The sequence below is a fragment of the Protopterus annectens genome, chromosome 1.part2 (assembly GCF_019279795.1).
Source record: "Protopterus annectens isolate FY-2018-M chromosome 1.part2, PAN1.0, whole genome shotgun sequence".
NCBI classification, from domain to species: Eukaryota; Metazoa; Chordata; order Ceratodontiformes; family Protopteridae; genus Protopterus; species Protopterus annectens.
The window spans coordinates 223,847,570-223,865,813 of NC_056727.1; the positions used below are offsets into that span (position 1 = coordinate 223,847,570).

Sequence of the window (18,244 nt, forward strand, 5' to 3'; positions counted from 1 at the left end):
TCCATTCGTGTGGATCTGTCATATTCCTGCTTAGGTTGTCTGCCAGCGTGTTTTCCTTGCCTGGCAAGTACTGTGCTTGTAGTTCCATTTGTAAGTCCATGGCCATGTTCCAAAGTGACATGGCCAGTCTGCATAGGGGATAAGAATGTGTTCCTCCCTGCTTGTTTATGTACCACATAACTGGTGTTGTCCATTCTTATCAATAGTTGACCTGGTTGTAGAAGGTCCTTGAAAGCTATAATAGCATTTATTACTGCTAGCATTTCTTTTTGATTGATGTGAAGGTGCTTTTCTTTCTGGGACCATTTGCCCTGAATGCACCGGTCTGTCATGTGCGCCCCCCAGGTGTAGTCCGAGGCGTCTGTTGTGATGGCTTGATTTGCTTGAGGCCCGCTGAATGGAAGACCTGTGTTTGTTTGACATGCTTGAGCCCACCATAGAAATTCCTTTTGCAGACATGGAATTAGTGGTATTATTGTTTCCAAACTGTGGCTGTGTTGAGACCATATGTTTTTTAGGTACCATTGTAGTTTTCTCATATGCAGCTTTGCACATGGGATTAGTAAGATGCAAGATGCCATGAATCCCAGAGCCTGCAGGATTTTCCTTGCAGTCAGCCTGGTGCAATTTGCCAGTGTTCTGAAATATTGAATTAGTTGCCCCTGCTTCTCTGGCATGAGGTAGGCCATCTGGGTGTTTGTGTCCAAATTGGCACCCAGGAAAATTATATTCCGAGAGGGTATTAGCCTTGATTTCTCTTTGTTGACTGTGTATCCCAGAGAGTTTAATAACATTATTACATAAGCCAGATGTTTCAGAAGAATGTGCTTGCTGTCCGCTTGGATCAGGCAGTCGTCCAAATAAGGGTATATTTGTATCCCTTGAAGTCTGCAGTAGGCAATTACTGATGCCAGGCATTTCGTGAATACTCTGGGCGCAGTAGATAAGCCAAAGGGCAATGCAGAGAATTGATAATGGGTTGAACCTGCAAGAAATCTGAGGTATCTTCTGCAATTTTGTCTGATTGGGACATGCAGGTATGCCTCCTTGAGGTCCAATGTTACCAGCCAAGACTCCTTGCCCAGCATGGGAAGAAGTTGCTGTAGAGTGAGCATCTTGAATTTTGGTACGAGTAGGAATGTGTTTAGGATGGAAAGATCCAAAATAGGTCTCCAATCTTTTCCCTTCCTTGGCACCAGAAATAGCCTGGAATAAAAACCTTGTCCTTGTTCGTGTGTAGGGACCTCTTGAATAGCTTTCATGTTTATAAGATCTGAAATTTGCTTTTGTGCCTCTGCCCTTTGATTGTGTGGCAGTTTTTGCATGCCTCTCATTTTTGGAAGGGTATGAAAATGGAATTTGTAGCCTCTGTTTATAATGTCCAGGATCCATTTGTCCTTTGTGACAACATGCCAATTTTTTGAGAATAATGCCAGCTTTCCTCCTAAGGGGGCTGCCATTTGAGACCTGGTTGGCCTGCAAAGGGGAAAGTCATTGGGTTTGCTTTCTGAAAGATTGTGAGTTGTCCTCACCACCTCTTTGTGTAGGAGCTTGCCATTGTCTGCCTCTGTACGATCCTTGTGATTGTCCTCTGCCCCTCGGACGCCTGTATCTGCCTCTTTGGGGTCTGTCTGTGGCAGGAAAGGACCAGTTTTTGGAAGGCCAATTTCTACTAAAACGTGGGGGTTGAACCTGCAGAAATTCTTTCACAGTTTGCATTGATTTAGCTTTTTCCTCCATTTTCCGTAATACTTCCTCAGCATTTGCCCCAAATAGTACATCCTTTTGCAGAGGGGTGTCTAGTAATTTAGCTTTGACATGATCAGGCAAGGCTTGTGCCTTGAGCCAGGCATGCCTATGTATGACTGAGCCTGTAACAGCAGCTCTACATGAGGCCTCTAGAGCATCAAAACCACATTGTAAGGTATGTTTACCCACTTGTTCTGCACTATGCATCAAATCCTGCAACTCCTTCAAGTCTGGTTGTTCAGGTTGTGACATTTTACTTTTCAATTGAGATAACAGAAACTGTTGGTATTTTAGCATATGAAACTGACAGTTTAAGGCCCTCATGGTTAAGGTAGCCGAGGTATATACCTTTTTTCCCCACCTTTCTAAGGATCTGGAATCTCTCTCGGAAGGCAATGGATTTTTGGCAATGGAAGCCTTAACTCCCTTGGGCCCCTGTGAGATGGTTTCTAGGTCAGCAGCATGACTTTTGTAAAGAAATTGGTGTGAGTCAGGAACCCTGTAATACCTGTCAGGCTTAACTGGAGCTGGAGGTAGAGAGTCCGGGTTAAGGCAGGCCTCCGAGTAAACATCATCTAGGATGTCCAAGACAGGAGGTATAGCCAGAGGCCTGTGCTGGGGTAACAAAAGAAATTCCCTGAGCCTTTTCTTGGAATCTGAATAATCCTGGCCTTCCCAGTGGAAGTGTTCCCTTAAGGTATGCAAAGTTTCCCCAAATGAGTAATCCTCAGGGGGGGATACAGAAGGAATAGACTCCTCTGCATCAGAGTCTTCAAAAGGGGAGTAAGACTGTTCCTGATCATCAGAGTGTTCTGAAATAATGGAGCCCTGATCAGAGGAGGGGAATCTTCCTCCACTCTGGGCCTTTTGTCCGGAGGTGGCTGAGAACCTCTGATTAGAGTAATTAAATCCTCAGCCATTTTAAGCATCTGTTTCTTAGGCATGGGGCCTGGAGATGGGCCCTGTGTAGCTGGTCTCTTAGGGTGCATGGTTGCTTTAGACTTGGTGAAAGCCTTGATGGAGAAAGAAGAGGAAGGTCTGAAGACACCTTGAGTGGAGGTGGACCTGTCCACATTCTGTGTTTCAACGCCAAGAGTGGCTTCGGTATCTGTAGTCGGGGTGTGGGCCGAGGAGCCTGCGACCTCGGGTACAGGAGACACCGCCAAAGATGTGTCGTCGATAATCAGGGGCTGCGTAGGCGCCTCACTGAGAACCGGACCACATGTAGTCGGCTTTGGCGTGGAGTCGGTAGAGGCCGCAGACCTCGAGTGTCGGTCCTTGTCTTTGCGTTTTTTAGACAAAACCGGAGTCAGAGTATCCAACGACATTGTATAGTTAAATGCTTTCCCAAAAAAATGCTGGGTGAACTCCACCCGACGCTTAATAGTGCGTTTGTTGAAGGTAGCACAAAAGTGACAGACTGAGACGTAGTGGTCTGGGCCTAAACAAGGTATACAGAGGGAATGGAAATCCTTATGCGGTATTTGCTTCCCACAAGAAATACAATTATTAACTTTGTCTGACATTGGTCTGAGGCAAGAAAAGTTTCCCCAACGGGGTACTTAGCTTTTAAGAAGACTTCGGTTTCCAAATTTTTCGTAATCTCAGGAGCTGGCCGACCGGCACTTGCGAACTGCTTCTGCTTCGGGCACCGCGCGGCAAGAAAGACTGAAGAAAATGGCATCGGCTGGTTCTTTTATACCCCTGTCGCACTGACGTCAGGGAAGAAGCTACGACAACCGACGCTGGACCTAGACTTTGGAATTCGGCCGACCGAGGACCCGCCTGACGGCAGGAGAACCCATCTGTTATGACTGCAGCTGTATGCACGATGAACATCTAGCACAGCTGTGGCATGTAGCCCTGAAAACCTAAAAACTGCAAGGATCTTACTCCAAGCACTACAGAAACTAAAAAAAAAAAAAAAAAAATTACAGATAGTACTCTTTTAGAAACCACTTCAAAGACTACATTTTGTGAAGGCAATCTAAGTGCACATTCTAAATTTTCATTTAAGAAAAAAGCATGCAACAATGCCGTGCATGAACATAGTTTTTGAAATAAAGCTACTATGCACTGCAATAATGAAGCATCTGTTCAGACATTTAAAAAGTGGTAACAGAACGTACACAGTTTCACTGAAACAAAACCTACTGCCTGCTGGCAAGCTGAACTACATAGGTACTCCTTTATTAATATAACTAGTTTCCTGTGACTACATGCAATTTATGGAATCTTAAGTCAAATGAAACCCATACAAAGCAAATCACTTTGGTAGAGGAAATAAATCACACACTTTAGTGAAAAGTGTTAATCGTGTTCCTAAAGTACATGCGCACAGTGTATTCAAGCGCAGGTAAATCCAGACAAGCTCAACAGAGTCCAGCTCATGTCATTTACTCTGTCTAAATGTAAAATGTATTACTTGGGGAAGGCATATACCTGTCATTAACTGTCTCATTCTGCCTACAGCATTTTCACATATATCCCAGTCAAGTGACAGTAACTACCATTCGGAGAATGGCTTTTCTTCCTTTTTATCTATTAATTTCTCAACAACATACTGATTTTTTAGGACCTTCATCTGTCTGTACACTGAACACTGATGTTGTGAATGTGATGCTAAGCTAGCTCATCTAAAAGTTATTTTTCACCCTGTTACTCTGTTGCAAGAGTTTCACTAATTTGGTACAGTTTAGCAGAGTTTAATGCTTAACTATGCTTAATGAAATTATACCCACCAGGAACATACTCCCAGTGATACTATCTTAACAAATTACTTCAGCAGAAATTGTCACTAAGGACACCCTTACCTCTGCCTTTACTGTTCCTACTGATCTTAAGATGGTTCCCCCAAGGTGTCATGTGTAAGTTGACAGTCCATTTACACACTCGTTAATCAGTACGTCATGTGCTACAAATGTCACCAGTCTTCAACCTGGCACCTCTCCAAACAGTGGCATGGAACTCAAAATAATTCCAGAGGAAATCTGCTCTTCAGTTTACACAGCTCTGGTGTGCAGAATCGCCATTTTTAAATTACATTTAATTTCTGACATCTTAGGCAAGATGGGGGAAGGGAAGACAGAAAAAAAGGCAAACTGCCTCAGTTTTGGATGCCATTGTAAAGCACTTCTGAGAATCATTGCTCAGCATATATTTTTGGCTATGCAACCTTGGCTGGAACTTGGAAACTGCTGATTTCAAGGCAGAACTAACTCTGGCACTGTTTTTTTTTCCCCAAATGCTGTTGAACGTACATTTGCACAAGGATACAGATATGTTTTGAGTCAAAGAAGAAGCAAACAAAAATGGTGAATTTCTTATTTTACTAATGAAGAGCATAATGTATAAATTTTACAGTTACACTCTTATATATGGTCAAAATTGTTAATAATCGTAACTTTCCTGAACAACGTAGTGCAGATTTCATTTTTTTTCATTCTATTACTTGTACAGCAACTTCGGTGTCATGTTTCAAGTGAAAAACATCTGCACTTACTATAAGTTCACTCTTGTTCAAGAAACATCTGCACTTACTATAAGTTCACTCTTGTTCAGGAACTGCACTTTTTGCTCTACCATGAAAAGTGGCATTCTTAAGAGATTTATAAAATAATGCTACAAAGGTAATGAATTAATCAGTCTGAACCAGAATCTAATAATCTTCATGTCAGTGGATTTGTGCAATTATGTCTAATCTATACTGGTGGGTGCTGATATATCTATAACTATCTAACTCTTTACATATATTTAGATATGTATTTGTTTAGTCATAACCCAGACCACAATTCTTGTATATCATAGGAACATAGCCGGTCACTAGGCTATTGGTCCTGAGGCCCTTATAAGCCTAGCCAAAAGTTTAGCCCATGTTTAGACAAATCAGCACCCAATGTATTGATGTAGTTTTTGAGCAGAAATTATTCATACAAATTACTGGATGTACACAGGTACTTCAAATTCACTGTAGGATTTATAGTATATGTAGGATAAATCATAATCAGTGAATATTACACATAACACATAGGGAACAGGTTCAGTGAAATGTACTGAGTTGTAAACATTCAGATGTAAAATGTGAACCAAAGCAGTATAACTGAAATCAGAACACATTTTCAAGTCCAAATATTAACAAACAGTCAAGGATGTGGCTCAATCCCAAGAATTTTCTAACACCTGTAGTGGTGAGGCTTGTAGTGGTAGCAGGTTCAGCAGAGTAGGCCAAACATCCACATTCCCAAGGTAAAGCCTCTCTAGCTCATCCTATGGGAATCCTAAGACAACTTGAGAGATGTAATTCCTCCAATGTGTCCTACATCTGCCTTAGGGTTTCCTCCCAGTGAAACTTTCCCAATATACTGATTTTCTCACTCTGTTACAAACAATGAGCCCAGCTACCCTGTGAAGAGTCCTCAGTTCTGTCACTTGTATACCAATCATATCCTTTCAGCCACTATCCAAAGCTCATGACTACAAAACAGGATGGAGACACAGATTGATGGGTAAACTGACATCTCTGTCTTAGGTCTCAGGTTTATGACTTCATTTTCACAGTCTCATACAACACTTGAGCCATGGCCACTGTTAACTCATACAACACCTGAGCCACGGCCACTGTTGCTCTTAATCACTGCTAAATGACTAATGGATGAAGTTTCCTTTCCAGCATCCTGGTACAGGCTTTCTCAGGGAGGACAAAAAGTATGCTTTGTGTATAAATGCTGCATACCCTCTTTCCCATTCTGAAAGTGGGGTCCACTACTGCAGTTTTCCAGTCCAGAGGTAAAGTCCCAGATTCCATACAACACTGAAAAGTTATGGTAACCAAAACATCCCAACAATGTCCATCTCCTTCAGCGTTTCTGTCCATACTTCATCATCCACTCTTGCAGTCTTGTCACAGCAGAACTGTTTTAATTGCCAGTGACCTGTCATCTACAGAACTTGATCCAAACCTATCACCCGTTTTTGGCATTACCACCTCACAAGAGGCCACATCCATCAGACTCATGCGTCCTCAAAGCATTCCTTCAACTTTTCAGCAGTGAATACACACACACATTTATCTCTTTCTCTAGTATATATTTATTACAGACATATACCCACCTCTGACATTTTCATTCACGTATTCAGGTACTGCATTTTCCTTATTCTATAGTTCTCCATCCTGATATGCATCGGTTAACAACAGCACAACAATGTCCCATTACCAGATGTACTGTTAAGCATTTTAAAAATAAAATTCCATTTTAAATAGCTGAATTTCTAGGAAATGTATCTATGACTGTTAAGTATAAGTTTAAATCATTAATGTGATTCGGTTACAATTTTAGTGCATGTACACATAAGCAAAATTAAAATAGATTCCATGTAGAAAACACTGAATAAAGCTGACAGCTGTACAAATGCAATACAAAATACAAGAAGAAATAAAAAATACAGCATTATCTAGTAAAATGCCAAATTCCATTAAACTCAAATCTTTCCAACACAAAAACAGTTCAAGTTCTGGAAATGTACAGTATTTCCCCTCAAAACAGGAGAATGTTTCCTACCCAATGCCACTTTTGCAAACTTGGTATATTCTGTTAAAGCTTTATACTTAAATGCATTTATTTTTATTATTTCAATACTTTTCAACCAGATTGTTGCATTGTATTTTTCAAGCTTTTTTCCAGACACAACCTGGAAAAAAAGTAAAGCAATGACAGACCACAATATCACATACTCAGTAATGTGTCAAATTATGAGTAATATCTGATTTTTGGCACATTCATTTTCTGAATAAAAGCTATTCAAGCACCATTCAGTATTTGTTGGAAACAGGTATTCCATCAGTAAGCTACTGTGTTTGTACCTTAACAATGTGGTAATTTCTAAACAAAATAACTATACAAGTAGCATAAGCATTTCCTAATCACAAAGTCAAAATTTAAGCAGTTTAGTCAGTGAAAGCCAATGTTCTTATTATTTTATTTGCTTTTGTTAACCAGGAAAGTCCACTGGGCAAAAATGTGTCCATTTTCAGTGGAGGCTTGGGGAGAAAAGCTCCGTAACAAAAATACAAGATGATAGACATTTGTTAAAGAGGTGTATACAAAGTGTAGTTTATTTACAAAGAGTAACAAACAGTAGAAACACTTGTAACATTGTATAAATTGTATGGCTGAGGGTTATGAAAGAAACTTTGAATCATGGCAAGATATCCGCAATATGAAATGTGTAACAGAAACGACATGTAAGTTATACACGTATACAACTGTACAGTACATATTAGACAGCTATAGTGAGCAGATAGCTTATACCACATATACAAATCAAGGGGGGATCCACTTGATTGAAGGTGATAAATCCAGCTTATCAGTATATATACATTATAACAAAATGTAGTACTGCACCTCCTAAAATGTCAGAACTGACATCATGAGTGAAGACTAGAAAGGCAGCAGTTGTATTGGTTGAGGAACCTTTGTTGGTGGACAACTTCTACTAATCTTTTTGCCAGTGGCTGCTATTGAAAAACTATGAGAACATACTTAACCTCCCTGTGTTTACTTTCATGGGGACTTTTCTAATTACAAATTGCCACTCCAAAAGGTAATGCATGACCATCCAGGAATGTTCTTGCACACAAACAAAGTGAAAATACACACAAATCCAGTCCAGCACTAAAAACAAAAGACTATTAAGGTGTACATTCACCAATAACTTTTACTGTAGCTGCAAATTTTCAGCTCAGATCAAAAGACTATTAAAGTTTCGTTCATTGATAACTTTTATTGTAGTTCCAATTCTTCAACTCTGATCAACTGAAGATGGAAGGATAGTCAGTGGTTAGTCTGGGGGAAAACAGCATTAAAAAAACAAAACTGTCATGCAGTGATAGATAGGTTCTACCTGTACATTATGAAACTATTTATTCGCAGATGAATGATAATGAAACTATTTATTCGCAGATGAATGATAATATCAACAACTTGGGCTAGCTAGCTCAATACCATTCCTCCAAAGCGCACACACACAACACACACACACACACACACACACACACACACACACACACACACACACACACACACACACACACACACACAGCGCGCGCACAGAGTACACCGAGAAAGAAAATAAATATTTAAAGAATATGACTTACAAGACATATCATAAATCAAAGTTATTTGTCTTGTGCTGTGATAAAAAAAATTAATACACTTTATTTTAAAACTGCTTAGGCAGAAGGTAAGACCACAAACTGGCTAGATAATTAAATTACACACACACACAAACACACACATACACACACACACACACACACACACACACACACACACACACACACACACACACACACACACACACACACACACACACACACAGTCTCTCTCTGTAACAGTATTCCATCCTTCATAGGGCTTTGCATCTAAAATTATTTTTTACAGTCGCACTTAATGATATTTAAGAGTTTTACAGAGGCACACAGAACACCAAATATATGAAACCAGCTATTTTTCTACAAAAAGTGACCTCCCACTTAAAGCTTAAAGTGATTATCAGGCGATACATTGTTGTCACTTGGCCTGGCATATTTCCACAAGATGGCGTGTCATTCCACTGCTACTGTGAGCTGCTTTTGTTCAGTTTTCACAAACAGGATTCTCCCATCACAAGTGCATTAAACAGACAGGCAGAAAAGCTGCACATTGTAATCAGCACCGCCAATGAAATATATTTACTATGGTGTATGCAAGACAGCAACAGGGCTTTAAAAATCAAGTCAGTTTATTCAGTGATGTACTTATCTTATCTTGGATGCTTCGGATCAATACATGTAGTGTAAAATATAATTTGTACTGGATAGGTCAAGGCACATAAATATGTATGACTGATGTTAATCTATACAAGTAAAACAAGTTTAAAAAAAAAGAAAGGTAGTAATCCATAATTAAACAGAATGTTGTTCTCTACATTTTGCAGTAATACACCATTCCATTTACAACTGTCTTCAGCTCCTTAGCCTTATTATTTTTCCAATATTTGTCAAAAAAGGACTCCTAATACAAACTTAGCAACACATCTTAGCCAAGTGTCTGACCAGGCATAGTAATCTTTTCTAACTAAAATTATTCCAAATATTTTTAAATAAGTACTTATGATATAACTGTGAAATGGGCCAGAATACCTGTTTTGCTGGGAAACTGATATATGATAATGTCAGAAAAGCATTTTGTCCGTGACGGTCCTTTTTTGATTTAACACTTTGTCCCAATCCTGGGACTTTAACCAGGTATACATTCTAGTTTATCATAAGCTGCAAACCTTCCAGCACACTGCAAGATCCAGAGGGTTAGCAGGGTCTGGGTTCAAGATTCGGAGGTGTCACTACAAAAGCTGGGCCAAAAGCATAACATAATATAAACTATTAGGATAACTATGCTGAATCAGCAAATGAAAAAGGTTGAAAGTTTCCCTAAGGATTTGATGCACATGGGTACCCCTTTCTCTGTGTTAGCAGACTGTATATTAAAGGCATAACTACGCAACACGAAATTATGTCTGGGGAAACAAAGCAGAGCTAGACGGATCAGCACCATTTGTTCTTCCGGAGCCTTAATCGGAATTCTCTGTAGAAAATGATGAGGAACGATGGAGTGAGGAAGAAAGGAAAGATGAAACAAAGGAAGGAAGGAGGAGGGCATAGCCAACTCTCCCTTTTGGAAAGAAGGTCAGTCTCATGCAAGAAACTCCTGACCCGAATCTACTTAGCAACTATTGGAGGATTTGAAAACTTCAGTAGCGATAAACAGGTCAAGCTTTGGAAGATGCACAGAAGATATCTAGTATTACTTCAGTTTATCTTCTGTTTCATGTGTTCCTGTGACCTAAGTAATGACACTATCTGCCAGAAGTTGCACAACAGCCCAGAACGTGCATCCTTACCCTCTGCTTCACGTGTTCCTCTGATCTAAGTAATGACACTATCTGCCAGAAGTTGCACAACAGCCCTAGAACATGCATCCTTACCCTCTGTTTCACGTGTTGTTCTGATCTAAGTAATGACACTATCTGCCAGAAAGTTGCACAACAGCCCAGAACGTGCGTCCCTGCAGTCATATGTGTCAGTCTTTGCCTGATCCTAAAACTCACTGCTGCTCAACAAAGCAACGCAAGTGCACCCCTCCATGTTGGGAGAAGGCAGCAGATGTCAAGTATCATCAGGATTCAGTCTAGACAGAAGGGACAGTGAAATATCCCTCACTGTTGTCACACATTTACATGAAAATGCTACTTCTGTCAGCAAGGATCTGCTCTAAAGGAGCCTCCAACCTCCTGAAATACCATCCAAACAGTCAACAACTGACCAGGTAAGTATAGCAAAGACTTCCTGTCCCTAAAATATTGCTAAAATGTAATACAAAAAAATCTTCTTGAAAAAGTAGCTCACAACCTTATAACCCTCACTTCTTCAGTCCTGATCCAAGCTGGAGTGTCATTTGTGCAGAGTTTGCTTATTCTACCTGGGGATATGCAAGTTTCCTCCCGAATCACAAAGACATTCATGCTTTTTTGGGTTGATGTGTATATATATATATATATATATATATATATATATATATATATATATACACACACACACACACACACACACACTGAAACAGTGCTCCTTTTATGTCTGTTCTTGAAAGTATTCTCACAAATTGTGTTGAAAAGTCATCTTTTTATTTCATCTTTGACTAATTTTAAAGAACCTTCATTTTGTATTCTCATAATGACAATACTGAGCAATACACCTTGTGGTCAAACACACTAACATGCTCCTATCAGAAAGAAAAAATAGAACGGTAACATTTGTTGTTATCTGAAGGCACGTGGTGAAACGGAGTTCAGACAACAAAGTAGTTATGACTACAAATGGAAGACATCAGAAGAAAAGTACAGTTTTGTACCTACCATAAATGTAGATGTTCGAGGATCCACATTGCTGCAGTCCTAACTATTGGGTAGTCCGCTGTCCAGTCGGCCCGAATACCAAAGTATATGGCTGACGTCGGTCAGGACGCATTAGACTGACGTCAGTACGTCAGGGTACTAATGCGCATGACCGACGTCATATCCTCAGTCTTTTCTTGCCCCAGATGTCAGAAGACCCTGAATAGCTAAGGCCAAAATTAAAAATTCCAAACAAACTTGCACCAAAAATATGTACAATATATACAAAATTACCAGAATATAACCTCACCTACACAACCACCCTTAAACACAGAGGGGAAGGAGGGAGGGTAAATTGGACTGCAGCAATGTGGATCCTCGAACATCTACATTTATGGTAGGTACAAAACTGTACTATGTTCTTCATTCCACATTGCTGCAGTCCTAACTATTGGGTAGAATCCCAAAGCAGAGGTAAGGGAGGCTGGCAAATCATAAGGAAGCAGGAACTGACAACATGCCTTGCAAAATAGCTGTGGCAAAACCAGCCCTAGACTTAGAGTAGAGAGGAAGGTGATAATGCTTAGAGAAAGTATGCACTGAACTCCAAGTAGCTGCCTCCAAAATATCCTTAGTGGCCACCCCTTAGAAATGCTGTAGAAGTGGCAGTAGCCCTAGTGGAATGAGGCCTAATTCCAGCTGGAATCTCCTTGCCATGATGGGAATAACAAAATGCAATGCAAAACCCAATCCACCTAGAAATAGTTTGTTTTGACACAGGCTTGCCCTGAACCCAAATCAAAAGAAACAAACAACTGCTGAGACTGCCTAAAATCCTTAGTCCTGCTCAAATAATAACGCAATTGCCTGTGTACATCTAAAGTGTGCAAAATCTTTTCCCCTTTATTTTGGGGATCTGCATAAAAAGTAGGCAAATGAATAGTTTGGTTTAAAGCCACACTAGAAACCACCTTAGGCATAAAGGAAGGATTAGTACGTAAGATACCCTATCCTTATGAAAAATCAAAAAGGCTCTACCGCCATAAGGGCCTGCAACTCAGAAACCCTTCTTGCAGAAGTAATGGCCAACAAAAAGCAGTCTTCCATGACAAATATTTCAATTCAGCAGTAGCGAGGCTCAAAAGGTTGTAGAGTAAGTTTCTCCAACACAAAATTGAGATCCCAAGCAGGAGTAGGAGCTCTACGTGGGGGTCTTATATTCTTTGCCCTCTAAGAAATTGCTTGAACAAAGGATGCGAAAACAATGGTGGGTCACAATCATAGTGAGCTGAAATTGCTGCAGCATGAATCTTAATGGAAGAGAAAGACAAACCTTTGTCCAATAACTCAGTAAGATATTGAAGAGCCACACTCAAATTAGGCTCAGAAATCTCCAAATTGTTTGCTGCACTCCAAAATAAAAATCTCTTCCATTTTTCTGCGTACACTTTCCTTGTACTAGGTATTCTGGCTTCCATAATCACATTTAAAACTTGTTGAGGAAGTTGAGACCTGCTGTCTTTCAAAACAGAATATGCCAGGCTGTTAGATGAAAAGATTGAAGCTTGACATTGAGCAGGTGACCGTCCCTCTGAGACAACAGGTGTGGAATCAAGGGTAAAGGCCATGGAGGCTTCCTTACCAGACTCCTCAGTAATGGGTACCAGTGCTGCCGAGGCCAATCTGGAGCTATTAAAATCATCCTTGGCTTGTCTTGTCTGACCTTTAGAAGCACCTTTGGGAGAAGAGGCAGAGGTGGAAAAGCATACACATGAAGATTTTTCCAGCTGAAAGAAAGAGCATCCACTTTCCAAGCTGTGTGATGAAACCTCTTTGTGCAAAACTTTGGCAGCTGGTGGTTTAGTGGAGAAGCGAACAGATCTATGTCTGGAGTTCCCCATGACACTGTCAATTTTGAAATACATGAAGATCCAGTTTCCACTGTGGGGATCCATGATTTGTCTGCTTAACACATCTGCTAAGGAGTTCTGTGCTCCGGCAGAAACCTTGCCTGAAGAGTTAGATGCAAGCCGAGCAGTCTCCCATAAAATCATTGCTTGCCTGCACAATGGGTAAGAATGTGTTCCCCTTGTTTGTTGATGTACCACATGACAGTTGTGTTGTCTGTTAGAATCAACACCTGCCCTGGAAGAAGTAACTCCTTGAAAGCCATTAATGCAAACTGGACTGCTAACATCTCTTTCATGTTGATATGTAGATGCTGTAGTCTGGCAGGCCACTTGTCTTGTATCCACTTTCCATTTAGATGAGCTCCCCAAGCAATGTCTGAGGCATCTGTCGTTAGAATCTGACTCGCCTCTGGCCGGGTCACAGAGAGTCCCTTGTTTAGGTGACATTCCTGAGCCCACCACAAAATTCCTTTTGAATGCAAGGTATTATTTGAATGACAGTGTCCAAATCCTGGCAGTGCTGTGTCCATACATTTTGAGATACCATTGCAGCTTCCTCATATGCAGTTTGGCATTGGGAAGCACCGAATACAAGATGCCATGAACCCTAAGGCTTGAAGGACTGTCCTTGCAGTCAGCCCGGACTGAAGAGATAGTTGATGGAAGTAACTGGAAAGATTCTTTTGTTTGTCCGGGGTTAAAAGGCCATCTGGGCTGCTGTATTCAGTCTCACACCCAGAAAGCACATGTCTTGAGAGGGTACTAGACTGGACTTTATTTCATTCACAGAATACCCTAGGCATCTTAGCACTGCTATGACATAATCCAAATGCTGTAGAAGGTCTTCCTTTTCTTGAGCTAGAATCAGGCAGTCGCCCAAGTAAGGATAGATTTGAATTCCTTTTAGCCTGAAGTAAGCTATCACTGGAGCCAGAACCTTTGTGAATACTCTGGGCAGTGGATAAGCCAAAGGGCAATGCAGAGAACTGATAATGAGAATTTCCAGCTCGAAAACGCAGATACTTCCTGCAACTTAGTCTTATAGGCACATGAAGGTAAGCTTCCTTGAGATCTAAAGTTACCATCCAGTGATCCTTGCCCAGCAGAGGTAAAAGCTGTTGTAACGTCAACATTTTGAACTTGGGAATGTCCAGATAAGTGTTGAGGATAGATAAATCCAAAATTGGCCTCCACGTGTTCCCCTTCTTCGGTACTAGGAACAGGCGAGAATAAAATCCTAGGCCCCTTTCTGGCACAGGAACTGGCTGAATGGCCCCTATGTGGAGCAACAGAGAAATTTGCTTGTGAGCCTCTTGTCTTTGTAGAGGAGGAATGTCTGGCATGCCTTTGAAAGGAGGCATGGTATGGAAATAAAACCTGTAACCGTGGTGAATGATATCCAGAACCCATCTGTCTTGGGTAATTAAATCCCAATTTTCTTTGAAAAGAGACAGCCTTCCTCCCAAAGGTGCTGCCAGGCGAGAATGTACTGGCAGCTGAAAAGGCAGGTCATTGGGTCTGCTTACGAAAGGACTGACCCCTGCCCTCACCAGAAGTCTGAGCAGGGGAACTCCCTGTCCTAGGCCTAAAAGAACCTTGAGCTCTGCCCCTACCACGCCTAGACCTACGCCTAGACTGGGAATCATAAGCAGGATAAGTCCATCCCTTAGTAGGCCAATTTCTACTAAACTCGGAGGCTGCACCTGCAAAAATCCTTAACAGTTTGCATAGACTTAGCCTTGTCCTCCATTTTCTTTAAGACTGCTTCCACAGGCGAACCAAACAACACATCAGACTGCAAAGGAGCATCTAAAATCCTTGTTTTAACATGCTCAGCTAAATTCTGATCTCTCAACCAGGCATGCCTACGAAGAACAGAACCAGTGGCAGCCACCCTCGAGGAGGCCTGCACAGCATCAAAACCACATTGCAAGGAATGTTTACCCACCTGTTCAGACACATGAACTAAATCCTGCAACTCTTTACACTCAATACCTTCTGCCAGAGCATCCACCTTAGATTTCAATTGTGAAAGGAGATAATTCTGATATTTTAACATGTGAAACTGACAATTCAACGCCTCATGGCTAAAGTGGAAGAAGTATACACTTTCTTTCCCCATCTATCCAAAGCCCTTGCCTCTTTATCAGGAGGAACAGGATTTTAACAACAGAGGCCTTCACACCTTTAGGCCCCTGAGAGACAGTTTCGGGTCTGCCCTAGGACTCTTAAAAGATACTTATGAGCTTCAGGCACCCTATAGTACCTATCCGGTTTAACTGGGGCAGGAGGCAAAGAATCAGGATTGAGGGAAGCCTCTGCAAAAACATCTTCCACCACATTCAGAACAGGAGGTATAGCTAAAGGCCTATGCTGGGGTAAAACAAGAATTCCCTAAGCCTCTTCCTGGAATCAGAGAAATCTTGACCTTCCCATTTAAAATGCTCCCTCATGGAATGCAGAGTCTCTGAAAATGAAAAAATCCTCAGGAGGAGAAGCTGAAGGAGTAGAATCATCCACATCAGAATCAGAATAAGGAGGATACTCCTGCAAGTCTTCAGCCGAAGACTCAGAAGCCTCCGAACATTGCTCAAAACTCTCAAACTCAGGTTCCACCCTAGGCCTCTTATCAGGAGGGGGCATAGAACCTCTAATCATAGTAATCAAATCCTCTGCCATTTTAAGCATATGTTTCTTAGGCAAAGGCCCTGAAGCACTAGGAGAAACCCCCACTGAAGTTAAACTTGGCCTGCCTCTCAAAGAAGCCTTGGAAACAGAAGGGGAGGCTCTAACCACCTTAGGAAGAGAGGGAAGAACAGCCACCTCAGCCTGGCCTACTTCCTGCGAGGATACATCCTGTAACAGTAAAGTCTCTCCCTGAGACTCCAAAGAAACACCTGGCAAAACCTCCGGCTCAACTGAGCCTTCTAAAGATCCGACGTCTGGGACTGTCGGTTCTTCCACTCTAGGCTTTGCTGCTTTGTCCTTGTGCTTTTGGTCAAGCGGGCGTCGGAGCCTCCGACGGCATTTTATAATTACAACGCTTCCCAAAAACTAACCTGGCACAGTCTATCCTTCTCTTAATAGTGCGTTTGTTAAATCTAGCACAAGAGCGGCATCCAACAACGTCGTGCTCAGGCCCTAAACAAGGTATACACAAAGTATGGTAATCCCTATGAGGTATCTGTTTCCCACAAGAAATACAGTTATTCACTTTTTCTGACATCCGGTTAAATACTGAGGCAAGAAAAACCAAAATATTCCCAACGGGTACTTAGCCAACTTTGATTCGGTCTGAAACTCTGACTTCAGAAACTTTCAGAACGCCAACCTGCACTCGCAAAATTGCTTCTGCATCGGACCATGCGGCAAAAAAGACTGAGGATATGACGTCGGTCATGCGCATTAGTACCCTGACGTACTGACATCAGTCTAATGCGCCCTGACCGACGTCAGCCATATACTTTGGTATTCGGGCCGACTGGACAGCGGACTACCCAATAGTTAGGACTGCAGCAATGTGGAATGAAGAACATCTGCAAATTGAGACAAAAGAGCGAATAGTGGAAAGTATCTGGGAGGTGTGGTTAAAATTAAAAAGAAGGAAAGTCTGAATGAAGAGTTTGTTGCTATCATAGCCAGGACGGGGCAAAGGGAGCACTTGCTCCAGGCACAAGGAGTAAGGGGGTGCAATTAATTAATGTCAATCAGGCAGGATAGACATTCACTTCTGTACTGGCATTTCTGAATGCCAATACTGCTTTTGTAGTTAGGAATGAAGCACTCGTGTGTGGTAGAAGCTGAAGCAATCTGCTTACTATAAACATAGTTTCACACCTTTTAAAAGGAGATTTTTTTTTGTAGACCTCTTAGGCGAGTTCACAGGGGCAGGAACAGTTGTGGCTTGCTCCTCAACTTTGTCATTTTTTAAAATGTTATCAGCTTGTTAACCTGGTAAGCTTAATGGACAAAGTGTTTCATGTCCCTTTTCATGGGCAACCCAGGAGTACCGTCTGATTAGGTGACTTGCTCAGAATCATACAGTAGGCAAGTTGAGGTGGAAGGGATCAAACCCTGTATCCCTGACAACTGGAAACAGTTCGCTAAAGGCACTGTTTACTCATAAGATCCTTAATCATTTGCACTAAGAGACTTAAAAGCTTGATGTTTAGGTGTACAGAGAGTGGATCTTAAATGACAGATCAGGGAGCAGACCTTTTTCTTTTTCCGTCTTAACACTAGATGGACCAGATATGGCTCTGAAATCTAGAATAAAAGGTGTTGCAGCCAAGTGGCATGGATTATCATGGGTAGTGCATTACAGAAGAATGCCAAAGAAGCTGAAAGGTAATGTGCACACAGCAGAGGTGTGGCCAGTGTTGCTGTAAGACACAGAAACCTGGGCAGAGCAAGGAGAGCAGGTGAAGAAGCTTGAGGTGACGGAGATGACATGCCTGATAAGGTAATAGGATTTATACTCTGGGGAAAACAAAGAAATGAGGAAATCACAGTGGAAGCCAACCCAGCTCCGGATGTACAGAAGGTCATGAAAAGCAGACTATGACGGTTCTTTCATATGTGGATGAAAGAAGGTACTTTGGAAAAGCAGATTTGGGAAAGACAGGAAGATAAGGAGATGAGAATGCTCGGCCAAGAGA

General features: G+C 41.5%; 1 protein-coding gene across 3 annotated transcripts in view; it reads right to left on the reverse strand.

Annotated features, from left to right (window-relative positions):
* The window catches only part of SERTAD2 (SERTA domain containing 2), a 482,135-nt gene that overhangs the window by 181,875 nt on the left and 282,016 nt on the right, over positions 1-18,244 (reverse strand). The window lies entirely within an intron of this gene.